Genomic DNA, 16,239 nt, shown 5'->3' with positions numbered 1-16,239 from the left:
TGCGGCACCCAAATGAGACAGAGGCATGTACAACCTCCTGTCTGTAGGTATTAGCACGCGACTTAGGAATTCCCACCTCTAGGCCGAGGAAACCTGATTTTGGCACCGATCCACCCACCTGATATAAAGAAGCACACTCTGCCCGCAGGTTCAATATAACAGCAATTTATTCCTTCATGAATAATCACAGTTAGGTAATTAAGTGAAACTTAACAGACCTCCCATGTCACTGGTCCACACACTGTATTACTCCAATCTCCAATTACTTGTCTCTGCATTCAATCCATTCTATAGCTCTCTTCATTCCAGCGCCCGATCGTTCCATCTTCGTTTGTAAACCTATTTCTCACATCTTCTGTCTCGCTTCAGCATACATCTGTATCTCAGCTCGCATCTTCGATCACGCTCTTACCCAAAAGTATCGCTGCTTATATATACCCAGTAACACCCTCATGTACATCAGGTATTGTAAATAATGTATATCAAGGTCAAACTATTCTATTTCGGTAACGGCAATTGCATCGTTTCTATTAATAGCTTGTCCTTTATGTCTTCAAGTCAAATTCTATTTTAGTCACATCATCTACGTCCCAAAAGTTTCATAAGAACTTTAAATAGCTCAGTTCAGTCTTGGCCTTGACCTTTATGACAACCAGATACGTTGTTTTTGTAACTACACTAGTTACATATATATATATATATATATATATATATATATATATATATATATATATATATATATATATATATATATATATATATATATATATATATATATATATATATATATTCAAATGCATACATGTGTTTTTCTAAAAATGAACGAAACTTACTGTATATCTGAATTTCACACGTAAATATGTTTTTTGGTGAAAGTTTGGAATAGTACATCATTAAAGTCCATTTTCCCTCCATTGTAATTACTCTAGTTTCTCGACTGGTATTTGTAATGATCAGGTTAGTGATTATATACTCTTGTTCTTTTTGTATTGAATATGTTATAAGACCTTTATATTGTGGGTAAATGTTGCATCTACCGTTGCCTCTAGTGGAGCAGGTCATGACCTCGTTGTTTGGACTATACCATGCGAATTGTATTTGGGTGTTTTTACTAGCTTGAAAATTATAGGAGATAATGCAAGGCTTGGTTTCTTCACATTGTTCACATAAACCACCTAAAATATGGTAAAAAAGACAGTTTAAATGATTGGAATAATTATAACATAGTGACATTTGAGCCTCTAAATGCTAAATAGAACCATTGGTAATGAGTTGGTTAATAAGTATTAAAACGTACTAAAAAGAATCTTACCATAAATCTCATGCTTCACCGCTTGGGTTATTACCGTTCCTAACAACAGTAGCCTAGCTATCTATGAATATAAGTTTATATATATATATATATATATATATATATATATATATATATATATATATATATATATATATATATATATATATATATATATATATATATATATATATATATATATATATATATATACATATATATAGATATATATATATACATATATATATATATATATATATATATATATATATATATATATATATATATATATATATATTCGATTGCATACATGTGTATTTCTAAAAATAAACAAAACTTACTATATATCTGAATTTCACACTTAAATATGTTTTTGGTGAAAGTTTTGAATAATACATCATTAATGTCCATTTTACCTCCATTGTTTTTTGGTTCACTCTCATTCTAAAATATGAAGCGAATCAAAAGAATAGTACCGTATTCCTTTGTTTGAAATTTTGTCCACCTAACTCAAACGGTACTCAAGATATTGGTATTTTAAAAACCAGAAATAGAGTAAAGTTTCACTTTCGTCTGTCGGAGATCAATCCAAAATTGTAAGTGGCTAAAATATAAGATCATATACTTATATATGCTATTTCATTAAAGTTTACTCAACTCATACTGTACCCGTGTTATAGTGGTCACAATGATAAAAATAAAGTAACACTTCTGTTTTCTGAAAATCGTTCAAAAATGGATAAAAGCATGTTCATCATTTGTATACTTATAAGAACCTTTTTTTGAGAAATCGGAAGTAGAGTAATTACCACTTCCGTTTATCGGAAATCGCACGGAAATTAATACAACTCTACAAATTTGATATAATACTTACATATGAATGTCGACAACATACCTGAAACAGTGCTAAAGTTATCGTGTTCACGGATATACGCGTATACAGACATACACATAGAGACATTTAAACACAAATTTTTACGACTCAGGGAGAAGGAAAACGTCGAATTCGACCTTTTGCACGATCACACTACTTTCTTTATACATATTATTTTCATATTATATTCTACAAATAATATATTGAAATCGTGTACACAAATTTAAAACGATTTCACAGTTCTTGTAGTATTCTATTTTAATTTACGAGTGTAATTAAATAACACGATTTTATTACTAAACCCGAAGATATCAGTTTACTACACTATTAAGATATGTTATAACTGTCAACAAGATAGATATAAAACAAAATGAAACTATGGTGCTATCCTGACATGACAAAATCTCGACAAAAATAACCGTTTGACACCAAGTTTGATGTATAAAATGTCAGCCTGACTTATTACACCTGCATTGTTTCTTCCAGGCATCTCTTCCGAGGGGTTGAGTCTACCACCCGCTGGAACGAAAAGGAATTTATGTAGAAAATACATACTTTTAACAGTGCTCCCACCCGTCAGGAAATTTAAATTCCCCCCCCCCCACGGAGAAAAAAGTCTGGAAGAAAAACTGAACACAGTTATAGCCTACTCATTAAGACACAACCATTATATAAATGTATTATGAAAAAATCGGTTATAAAACTTAAAATAGATAAAGTATAAATTATATTATGATAAAATTAATATCTTATTAAAGTTTTAATCGTAAAATATTGTATTTAGATTATTAATTTAGTAATTGTAGGCCCACACATATTTTAAAACAAACCTGTAAGAACATTATCCGCAATTATGATAAAAGGTAGGTGTACTTCTTATAACGGCGATACATAAGGTTATCGCGATGATACGAAGTAACCTGTTCATTTATCTGACTATTTATAATTAAAACGTGTTTGAACAGCTCATTAATTTTTAGAAAACATATAGACCTATATAACCGAAACTTTCTTACAGTATGCTTTATAAGAGGACGATATACAGTTATAAGATTGTAAAGGTCTTTGAGATATCAGAAATATCCCAAAATACTATATTACGAGATAAATGGCCCGTTGAGGAAGGATACAACGGGCGTTAGGTTGATGATGTCGTCTCTTTTCTCTAAACTTAAACCAAAACCAAAGCTACCACCTTAAACCCACATTGAACCAGAAACGAAAAATGACATTGTAAACAGATTTTTTTTTATCCAGAATCGGCATTTTAGTTGTATTTAAGCTTTATCTACACGTAGGTACTTGCATTGGTACTAAGTATAGTCGTATCCACACCCCTAAACCTTGCACTTAGTCTCAATCATGACAAAAGTCACATTTAGAGTTTCTTTCAGGCGACTCTATTTCCGCCAACCCCCCCCCCCCCCCAACACACACCCCAAGCTACGTCTACCGTCCTATTCGACGAAATAGAATTATATACTTTTATCAGTGCCCGCCCCCTTTCAGAAAATTTAGTCAATCCCTATCCCCGAAAATTTCAAGTACCCCCCCCCACCCCTTGTCTTGGGGGAACAATTGTCGCTATTGTAGATTATACAAACTAAAGGTAGAGCCCACTTCTATAATATAGACTCGTTTCCTACTTTTTACCGATAAACCTCACTCACTTAGACAGTGTTTCTTTCACACATTTTTCCGGGGTGGGGCACGAATTTTTGCAGGGGCGAAAACAATTCTCCGGGGCGGGGGAAGCCGACACTGGTAAAGTATATATTTCCAATATAAATTATATTTCGTTTTTTCGGAGGGGGGTCGGGGTGGGAATTAGTCGTACTACCGCGGGAGTGGGGGGGGGGGGAGCAGGGGCTTTGCCCCTACCTCAAGAGATTACCGATAAAAACTGTGCACACATACTACTTTTAAGATTAGACACATGAATTAGGCCGTAATGTCAGTCTTTTTTTTATAGAGTATCGATGACATCATTTCTTTTGAGGGGGGGGGGGGGGGGGAAGGGTGGCTTAAACGTTCTATGGGGTGGGGGGGGGGGGCTTCGCCCCTACCCGAGTAATTGCACGAAATAAACTCTGCAAGCAAACCACTTTTAAGATTAGACAAAATTGTGTTTTTAATTCAATGTTTACTCGAGAATCAATGACGTCATATTACTGTGTGCGCTCTCCGGCTTTAGACTACTTTCAACTATATGCTCCACGTGACGTCACGTTTCGTTTTTCGAATCACTATGTATGTTTTTACTCTGCTTGTGTTTTCTCTATGTAGAATTTTAATTATGCAACCGGAAAATTATTTATGGTTGTGACAAGAACGCTATAATCAATGACGTCAGATGACACATTATGGACAGTACACAAACACTAAGGCAGTCATCTTCCAATTTTAGAATATAAACTGTGAACTAATTCATTCAAATATGATTTAGATATAAACGAAACGTAGGCTATACAATTTTCTCGGACAAAAGTAATACAAAGTACTTTAAAACACAACAGAAAAACCATTGAACAGACGGTTTTTTAATGGAATCATTTAATTCTCTTAATCAGTGTGTTCATTTGATATGGTGTTGTGTTGTCTAATAATGTATATAATTTGGTTTTTCTTATAGTCATTGGTAGCCTATGTTATTTTAAATGTGTCAGATTTTTAGCTAAGTAGTTATTTCTTTGCTTTGTCACAAATATCGTTACACGTGTAGTAAAGCACATGGCGTTTTGACCAATAGCTATTTTATAAAATATTTTTTTAAACAAGTTTATCATTTAAAATATATAGATCTATAATTCACATGAAATGGGTCCGACGGCTAATAAATTATTAATTTTCAACTCAATAATACACATTTTAATTTAAATAAAATCGCATAGAAAAAATATTTTCGCACCGAAATGATAATCCCAAACAAAATGTCAAATACCAACTGCTAGTGTCGGTGGGGGAGGGGTGGGGGGCAAAAACTGTCAGTCTCTTTGTACAATTATAAAACTCAACAACCTGTATTAGGGAAAATACAAATGTAAAACATATTACTATTCAATCGTTGAAGGTTATAGTTTGCTGCGAAAATAGGCAGTAAAAAACGATATTAAAGATAATGCAAGTTCATAATCATTTTAAATTAACATGCAAACTACCAGTGAATATCTTTAAGAGAGACGCCTTCAACTAAGATGTAATTCTCTATTGAAACTGTTCTATGGATGTTACAAGCATGGAGATATGCCTCTAAATAGTTTTCGCATGATAATGTCTTATATTTATAAACTATCACTTCATTGTACAATACAAACCGCCTACCGTAACATGTTTGTACAGGTTTTTGTGCAGCTTATGTATTTAAGTTTTGTTTTTCTTTACTAGATTGCTCTAATTAGATTAGAGAACTATCAATATATTATTATACATGAATAAACACACACATAGATAAACCAGTTTGAAATACTTTTCATAGTGATTGATAGACTTATCAATTACATGTCAAATAGGTCAACTGAGTTGTATGTTGCGTCGTAGGCCCAAAGTACTAAATGTTTATCAAAATTGTTTATCAAAACAGACCATCTACTATTGAACAGAAAATATTCCGGTAGTTCATCAGATGATATTATTGTTAATGCAACTTCTGAAAATGTGTCGGTCATGGTCGGTTAAGTTCATGTCTGCGAGTTTGAACCCCTACTCTCTTGTAGCTTGCTATTGTTTGGATTAAGGATTTAGAAGCAAATCTAAAAAGAAAAGCATGTTGAAATTAGAGGCAACGGCCTACTTGACACAGAACGATTTGACACTAATCACCTAATTTTATCGTGGGGAATCTCTTCCAACACTAGAATTAAGAACGAAGAAGTCATTCAGTGCCGGTCAAATGGTTTGTCTTGAGAGATAAAACTTAAAATAATATTTTTTCTTTGATAAAATATAAATGTTTTTTTTTTTTTGGTTCCATTTTTTTTTGTTGGTCAAGAAGTGGTGAATAGGTGGTGTATTTTTTACTTTCTCGTATATACGAAGTATAGAGAAGTCTTGTAATCGTGCAAAAAAAATCGAGATTTTTGCAAATCTCGACGTTTTACACCTCACTGATACGGAAAAACATTATTTTGCAATCTTGTCCGTATGTCTGTGTGTCTGTCTGTCTGTCTGTCTGTCTGTGTGTCCGTGTGTAAACACGATAACTTGAGTACCGTTACAGCTAGGTCGATGAAATTTCACATATAAGTATTTCATCAAAATCGTAGATCCGTATCAACTTTTGAGCGATTTCCGATAACCGAAAGTGGTACTTTTTCTACTTTGAATTTTTCAAAAGCCTATAACTTGAGTATTATTTCAGATAGATAAATGAAATTTGACATGTAAGTAAAAGATCTAATTCTCTACCTTCTTTCAAATTTTGAGTAATTTCCGTTGACCAGAACTACTTATTTACGCTATTTCCGATTAAAAAAAAAAACGCATGTAAATTTATAAAGTACTAATAATATTGCGCACTATAATGCACATCTTTATTTAGCGTTCACTTGGTGTGCTATTCTTTTTTCTACGAGATTTTATTCTATTTTAAAAAGTTTGAGTATTTAAAATGGATTAAAAATGATGTCTAGAAGTCTATATCCCGAGTTGCCTTCCCCCATAGTGTTATATTAGAATATTCGAGAAAGTTTAGGGGAGATCACTCCCGGTTTATTTGTGCAGTATCTAATTCTCACAACCCAATTTAACTATACGAATAGATTTAAAAAGAGGGGAGATAATACATTTAGTATAAATGATTGATTGTTGTATGTAATGGATGGTTAGCCCTTTAATGTTTGGCTAGAGAGATGAAGATTGTATTACATATAGGTGCATATACCACATGTTTTGATGACCTATATTCTTAAGATCATCAACGCAATGTTTGAATTTTTTGTATAAGCATAATGCCATTCCGGCCCTTTTTACTTTCTCGTATATACGAAGTATACAGAAAGTATTGTAATCGTTTTACAATTCACTGATACGGAAAAACATAATTTTGCAATCTTGTCCGTATGTCTGTGTGTGTGTGTGTGTGTGTCTGTGTGTTTGTATCTGTATGTAAACACGATTACTTGAGTACCGTTATAGCTAGGTTAATGAAATTTCATATATAAGCATTTTATCAAAATCGTAGATACGTATCAATTTTTGAGCGATTTCCAATAACCGGAAGTGGTACTTTTTCTACCTTGAATTTTTCAAAAGCCTATAACTTGAGTGCTATTTCAGATAGATAAATGAAATTTCACACGGCGTTCACTTGGTGCGCAATTCATTTTTTCTATGAAATTCTATCAATTTTAAAAAAGATTAAGTATTTAAAATTGATTAAAAATATTAACTATATCCCGAGTTCCCATCCCGTGTTGTTTTATATAAGAATATTCGAGAAAGTTTAGGCGAGATCACTCCCGGTTTACTTTTGTGAAACGTGTTCTTTGCCGCATTATTGTGTTCCATTTATATATATAAAATAAATCTATGAGGCCTAGCACCAGCCTTTATGTTGGGACTTATTTATTGTTCTTGACTTTTTTTAGTACATGTTTAATTAGTTCTCAGTAAACATGTATGAAATCGTATTGATTGTATCATAAATTAAAATCAAATAACAGTTTATAATTTATATTTTAAAATCTATATATTATGGTTAACACTCCTCTGTGGTCAAAGCCCCGCTGTGGTCAAACCCGCTATGGTCAAAGCTCCGCTGTGGTCAAACCCCCTATGGTCAAACCCCTATGGTCAAAGCATATGTGGTCAAAGCTCCTAGGGCCGATTTTTCATTATTACTTTCGTACATACAATTTATTATTGCCTTAGTAAATAGTGAATGTTGAGTAATATCATTTTATTTTGATTTACTTTAAATGACTTAAGAACAGCGTTCATTACAAGAGACGTTGTTTGTGTAACGTGCTAAAAAGCTGTATGTACACTAATTAATGATGACCTTTTTGATTAAGAACGATAAGTGGGTACTTCATGCTATATAACATATTATATTTAAAAGATATGTCTATACAATAAGATCAGCTCAGTCTCCAGAACAAGTTGCGGAAGTTAATTTTAAAATATTGTAATTGAATATTAAATGGAAACCATATTTTACATACTGATGTCTGGTGTGTCTGCTTTGTCCTTGTACAATCAACATGTTTATGGCAAGTACACACGACTTTTTAGTCGCTTTTTATGATATAGTTGAATAATCCTTTATAGTTCGTTGAGTTAAATTGTGATATATATTAAAAGCTTGCCTACAAGTACATGATACCTATATGCAATTAATGGCGTGGGGCGCACCACACAATTTTTTAATATATGCACCATAACCTGAAATCAAACATTTACTGGTACAAGATGTTTTTGCTCTTAAAACAATGTTATGTACGGATTATTAATTAATTAAAACAAGTGTTTCTATACATTGCCTATTGATTTTCGTTTGTACTTTTTTTTCAATTGATGCTGACCCAAGTAAATATAGGCAAATCAGCGCTGTTACGGAATGACACGCTCTACAACACGACTGATTGATTAAACTAGTAATATGTCCTTATAAATAACATGTGAATATCCGGTCACACAATCTCTGGTGTGTAAATGAAATTGGGATTAATGACTTACATATTGATTACATAGTGTGTAACATAAATATGTATGAACGAATTCAAATGATGTATCAATTGGTTCTTCACAAAAGTAGCCAATAGATAATAATAAACTATAAAAAAAAATTCATAAAAAACGTTTTAATAACAAGCTTTTATGTAATGATGCACTAAAAAGTAGAAAATAAATTATAGACTACTATTTAAATAACTATAAAGAAAAGCGTGGGTCACTTTAGTATCTATTGGATACCTTTACTAATGTTAAGGAAGACACCCACGCTTTTCTTTATAGTTATTTAAATAGTAGTCTATAATTTATTTTCTACTTTTTAGTGCATCATTACATAAAAGCTTGTTATTAAAACGTTTTTTATGAATTTTTTTTTCAGTACTTTACATGTTTTATTTACAATAGAGTTACATGACTAAAAACCATTGCGCGCCTACCGAATATCACGTTCAGTAGGCGCGCAATGGTTTTTGAACGCAGCCATTACGTGGTCGTGATGGCGCAGCTATTGATGACGCGTGTGGTGTGGTTGGCTAGACATGCCTACTAATTTGGTCCAAATTTTAATTAATTCATAAAAAATCAATTAGGCATCCAATTAAGTCAAATTTAGTTTCAGATTGCATTGTCTTCATGTCTTGACCCACGTGCCAACTGTGAATCGTGTCGGTCAAGTAGAACTGTCCGAATTTTCACTCCTGCGTTTCCGTCTAGACAGACTGTCGACAGACTGACGACAGAGGAAGCGAGTTAAATAAAAGCTTGTAATTATATTGCATTTTAAAGCAAAAGCACTGTCACAATTGTGAATATAATTTCATTTGTGTTCACTACTTTCTATGTCAGGGTATTCTTAAGTGATGTATTTTTAATTATTTTTACAGGATCTTTATTGGCTGGAATAATGATCAAAAGCAAAATTACTTGTAACAATGTTACATCCACTGTTAATTTAACTTTTGTCGCTTATGTTACTAAAGGATTTGACGATTATAATACTATTTTCGTCAGAACATTTGAAAACAACTACAATGAAGATCGAGAATACTTAAACGTGAGCTTAAACATTTATTTTGTGTTTTTATATATTAAATTTTAATTATTTTAAGTGTTGTCAAATCAATTAAAAACATTTAAATGATGTTATTTTTTTAAATACTATTATATTTTAATCAATATTTAACAAAAGCTCAAATATCGTACGAATAAAAAAATGTTTGGAAAGTAATTCTTATTGAATAATTGCTAATTGAAAAATAAAGCAAAATAGTTAGAATATTCAAAATAAAAGATATTTTTTTTTCTTACAATAACAGCTTATATTCGTATGTTAGCTATAATTAACACATACTTCAGAAATAATTAATAAACTGCAGTTTAACAATTTTGTAAGTTATATTTGTTATTGTTTTCTAAGGTATGTAATCTCTCGATTGAAAGAGGGCAATGTAATGAAAGTCATATTAATTGCTTTTGTAAATATAAGGATGAAGTTAGTTTAGAGGTAACAATACCCTCAATAAATGTCACAGAAACAACCCATGTAATAATATCGTTTGATGACTCAAATATTACCAGTAAAATATGTGGTAAGTTGCCGATTTTTTATAATTATCGATTTTTTGTTATTTTCATCTTGACAAACAACCTCTCATTTTTAACAGTATATCTTTCAGCGAAAATATAGGTTAGAGTTTACTTAAGTTAATTTAACAATTTAACAATGCAAAATTTAATTTTCCGAACTTCGAAGTTAACAGCTAACTGTATACAACTTTAGTACTGTTCTTATTATCTACATACTATATAAGGACCTTAGTCCTAGTATAATTACCGTTTGCGTAATTTATTAAATTCATCGCTGATCTATTTTTCAAATATTTACACATTAAAAGTGTTCGTTTTTTAGTTGATCATAACGATTGTTTAAGGCAAAAGTAACTTTTTTGTATTTCTAACCCACTTTCCTCTAGTATTTTGAGTGATCACATAAAATGTTATTATTAAATAATGAAATGCAATAATCTAGTACATTTTAAACCTATGTATTTTTTTTAATCTAGTGAATTATTCAAAAAATGTCGACTCTACCAACTCTCTGATCAATGCTACATATTTTAACAGTATGAAAGGTAATCCGATTGATTTGATTTTAATTTCATTACTAAAACATCTGACGCATAGCTAGTACCGTAATAAAACAAGTTATTAAAAAGTCTAGTGACAATTTAAGCGCAATTTCCTTATGTTATCCATAACAATTTTAAATCGAGATAAATCATATATTCAGCAAATAAATAATGCAACACAAGTAGTTTTAATAATTCAAAACAAAATAGAAACCAGTATGAAATTTCGCTAAAAAAAAGACAACTATATTAACCCATATCAACGTAGGCCTACACGATGCTCAGTGTAAACATGTAGTAAATATCATCCTATAAATATAAACATATTTGTTCTTAATTAATTTTTTGTGACCGAACGAAAGAATATTTTTGAAAACTTTCTTCGGCAATATTGTTCTAAATTTTGGCAGAAATCGATTGTTAAATGTTTCAAGTCGCTAAGTGGTCTGGTTGCCGAGATATGGGCAAAAAACTGCATTTTTCGAGTTGTTTTGGCTTTTCCGGGAAATTCAGGAAGGAATTCCGGGAATTTGTTTGGCCCACAATCATCCTCGGAACTTGCTTAACATATTTGCTTTGGAACTAGTCCTCGATATTGCTTCGTTGAGGAGGAGATACGACTTAAAGCTGCGGACACACATCCATACATCCATAAATTCATCCATCCAGAAATGACGCATTATTAAACGCAATTGCCAGTATGGAAATTGCGCTAAAAATAAGTAATCACCAAGGCAAATAGCACAAACATGAAAACCATATAAACAAAATAACTCAATTTTTAAACACAATACCATTATTTGTTTTCATTAAATTAATACATGTCTTGTATCCATTCATGCTTTAGATTCACAAAATGTGAATGGTGCGAATGTTGTCAGTGTTTCTAGTGGTGTCACTTTATCTGTGGTGACTTTAATAAGCGTTTCCGTTTTTATCATCCAGTACTTGGGTAAATACTCATTTTTTTCTGTATTTACAAATATTCAAGTAGTTATTAATAGTAATAGTAGCCTACACAACAAACACGTTTATATCAGTACAAACTGATATAGTGTTTGCTTTAATTATTACAATCATAATTTTATTTTACAAATGTCATATTTTTCAATACAAAGCGAGAAACAGACATAACTCAGCAGACTACGTGTAAGTATGTTACCAAGTATATTAACAAGCTAGAATATATTATAAATACGATTATTAGAAATAAATGCATGCAATCGTTTATAACTTATAATAGTGTATTATACTATTATACAGAAACCTGTTAGGACTAACTGTTGAACAAGGTATAGTTATTTATTATTTGTTTTAAATAAACCATCACTTTAATTCGTTTAAATCGTTTTAAACAATGTAAACAATGTGAAACTAATATGAAATGTATTTGTTATTAAATTATAAAACGTGCTCTTAGCTAATTTACTTTTAAATCGTTTTTAAACAATGTAAACAATGTTAAACTAATATAAAACATATTTTTTATTAAATTATAAAAACCTGCTTTTAGCTTATTTACTTTTATTATGAAGTACAGAGAAATGTTTACTTATTTCCTTTAGAATGCTGCAACGAGGATGTATATGTATTTGAAATAAATAACGACTACGGTAATATCAATTTATAATGAGTTAAGCTTAACTTAAAAAGTAAGCCGAACATTACACAATTTTTTGCACTGTTTTTTACAGACATTTGTTAAATAGTTATAGCAAGTTACGTAGGCTACGTATCTTATATGGCTAGATATGTATAAATAATATATTTTTTATTCCCAGATGTGATAGGGACTCCCGTATATCAACGTGCAGCAAACAATGCAACACTTCAGTGCAAGGCAACGCAAACGTTGGACGACTTAAGAGCGATTCTTTAAGATGTAATATATTAAACAGAGATATAAATACAAAATTTGCTCATATTCTAGACGCACTTTAATGAGCAAATAATGAGATTTAAATATTGCATCATGAAATTTAAAATCTCCTTCCCGATCACAATGAAATGCTAAAGAATTTTTTACATGGAATTAGCGTACCCATCAGGGTAACAACATTTTTTAATGGTTTCATCAACGCGTCATTAATTGAGTATTTTTAGACATGTGACCTTCTTTTCTAAAACTGAAACAGTTAAAATGTAAACGACACCGGTGTTATATTCCTCGGATTTGTGTTGCTGGGACTCGGATTTTTCTTTACTACCGCTCAAACGCTTCAGGCCGTGCTTTATAAAAAAAACTTTACGTTAATCACTTTCCGTAATAGTGAGGTAGAACATCGATCGGCTACCGCCCAGGTGGCACGAGTGCGCCGGTCACCCTACCGTATGTAGCCGGATGAAAACCCCTAGTTATGTTTATTTATAGAATGTAGAGACCCACCGTGTCACTAGTGTAGGGTGCTCTTGTGCTTTGTGTCATCCGTACACCGGTGGCGTTGGGGGGCACCCCTGTTGCAGTTTGATTGATGAATCAAGTAGAATACCCAATCAACGGACCCCGTGCAAGCAGGTAGCCACTGGGTAATTCGGGGCACCCAACCGTTACATCTACCGAGGCGCTAGACGACACTAGTTATTCTATTTAGTAATTGATTTCTCTAGCCCTTCGTATCCCTAGTGTGTGCGTTAATAAAAAAAATGTAGCGGAGAGCTCGATGTGCACTGGGTCACATTACCACCGGGGCGCCGAATGATACACCTGTGCGGTTACGTTTTTCAAGTAGTATCCATAATCGCAGTGCAGGGCGCCCAATCAACGTACTCCAGGTGTAAAAATAGCCATTAGGGAACTTAGTAGCCCTCCAAAATGAAATGAAAATGTTATGACAGAAACTATCCGATGAGTTAAAGTTTCTTTCTCTCTTAAGATAACTGTCTGAAAAAAATAATATAGCCAGGTGTATCCTCAACGACTTCCCAAAGTTTCTTGGCGATTGGATAATTTGTGTCTAAATGAATTAAGGCCAGTCAAAACAAAATTCTCATAGCGGTAGTAGATCAATATTGATTAAAGATCAATTAAAAAAATGTCATTAAGGTTAAAACTAGTAGAAACACATTGACAGGTGTAGGACTTAGCTCGTTGTGAAAACATTGTCCACACCTGTTATAAGAAAAAAAATGTAGTCATGGATATTTAGTGAGATGGAACGTTTTGGAAAAGGCGGACAGGAGGTAGATACAGGGGTGTGGGGGTGAGGGGTAGGGAATTTGTCAGTCAGTTGATGTTTGTAGTGGTGCATATTAACTTTATGCCTAAGGTTGTATCTCACAAAAGGGTACAAGTTCAAGTTTATTACTACGCTAACTATCTTAATTGCATGCACGACAATGAATCAATGCCTGGAATGTTATTAATGCCGGTAGGCTTTGTTTGATAACATTCGTCTTCCCACTGAATGCCACTCCCTGTACATTATAAAATGAAATAAAATAGTTAATTTTCAATATTTCTACACCCGGAAAAAACTAGAATTACAATGTCTTTTTAGTTTCTCGTATATGAAGTATATAGAAGGTATCTTGCAATCTTGCAAAAACTCGAAATCGAGATTTCACAAATATCGAAAAGTTTAGTTTTGCCTTTTTGTCCTTATGTCTGTATATATATATATATATATATATATATATATATATATATATATATATATATATATATATATATATATATATATATATATATATATATATGTGTGTGTGTGTGTGTGTGTATGTGTGTGTATTACACTTGGCTTAGTATGTGTTTTGGACTTGTTTTAGCGAGGTGTAACAATAGTAAATAAAACATAATCCACAAAGTAAATCAATATCATGTACTTGTAATTTTCACCAACTACAAGACAAAAATATGAAAAGAAAACTGACGATTTATAACACTGTGTTGACATTCACCAACCTCTCCACACACTCTCGCGTTTACACACTTCCGCTCACTAACACACCACTTTCTAGGGGGGGAGGTACTCTTACGCTATTTCTCTCTCTCTCTCCGTCCCTACACTTTTCATTTTAGACAACCACGTCACAATGTGTGTATGTGTGTCTGTGAACACGAAAACTGTTTATGAAATTTCATATATAAGTAATATATCAAATTTCCGGTAATAGAAAGTGGAACTTGTTTTTTTTCAAAAGCCCATAACTTGAGTTTTGTTTCAGATAAAAAGACGAAATTTCACATATACGTAAAAGATGTAATCATCTGCTTTCAATCAATTTCTGAGTAATTTGCGTTTATTGGAAGTAGTACTTTATACTATTTCCAATTTCTCAAAAAACAGTGTTTTCTGTTCCCTTTGTGAGTGATTATTTTACGTTATTCTATTCAATTTTAAAAAGTTAAAGGAATTAAAAACTGATTGAAAATCATGTCTATAACCCGAGTTGCCATCCCCCGTAGTTTTATAAATGTTTGCTCGAGAATGTTTAGGGGAGATCAATCCCTCTTAATTTAAATTATTTATATAAATTTAATATTAAAATTCCAATGTAAACGTTTTAATGAGGAAGAAGCCCCTTAATGTGGGCCACTATACCCTGCCTATGCAAGCTTTACGGTATTTAGGCCGCTGATAATATCATGATCCAAGCATGTACGTCATAACTGCCCTTTAATTTATGGGCGTTTTAATCTCTCACTCGTATAAAAACAGATAACGTGTTTTGATAAATCTGTTTCTGAATTAGATTTAATGATGACGGAAGATAGTCCTGGTGAAATTTATACAGACATACTGATAAACACATGCACTTTGTCTCTCTCTCTCTCTCTCTCTCTCTCTCTATATATATATATATATATATATATATATATATATATATATATATATAAATATATATATATATATATATATATACATATATATATATATATACATATATATATATATATATATATATATATATATATATATATATATATATATATATATATATAGGGCCTATATATATATAAACTATATTAAGTGAATATATGATTTTTACATTTTCAACAAACATTACGTATTCCAGCATATAGCTCTACTAATACTTTTTACAATTAGCTTTCAATTTAAGTCACCATAGTTTGAAACTGCGTTGTTCTTACAATTTTTTTTCTAGTATTGCTGATTTAATTTGAGTTTGCAAAAATAATCAAATACGACGACATTGATCGACGCTATATGTGTTTTGAGTTAAAATATGTAACGTAGGTAAGATGTTGTAAATACTAACCTTTGACTTCATTGTGCTTTCGGTTTCTGCCGTGGTGTACTGTAATAAATATT

The 16,239-nt window shown here is 31.9% G+C and overlaps 1 long non-coding RNA gene across 1 annotated transcript; it reads right to left on the bottom strand.

Moving 5' to 3' along the window:
- Positions 1-880: 880 nt before the first annotated feature.
- Positions 881-16,239, bottom strand: LOC131956028 (uncharacterized). Its single transcript, XR_009388927.1, has 3 exons — positions 16,187-16,239; positions 1,313-1,373; positions 881-1,175 (listed from the first exon to the last, which is right to left on the bottom strand). It is a non-coding gene; the product is annotated as an uncharacterized LOC131956028 (long non-coding RNA).

This window comes from Physella acuta, unplaced genomic scaffold (assembly GCF_028476545.2).
Source record: "Physella acuta isolate Inbredline_101_S28 unplaced genomic scaffold, ASM2847654v3 ptg001123l, whole genome shotgun sequence".
NCBI lineage: Eukaryota > Metazoa > Mollusca > Gastropoda > Physidae > Physella > Physella acuta.
This window is presented reverse-complemented; position numbering and strand designations above follow the sequence as displayed.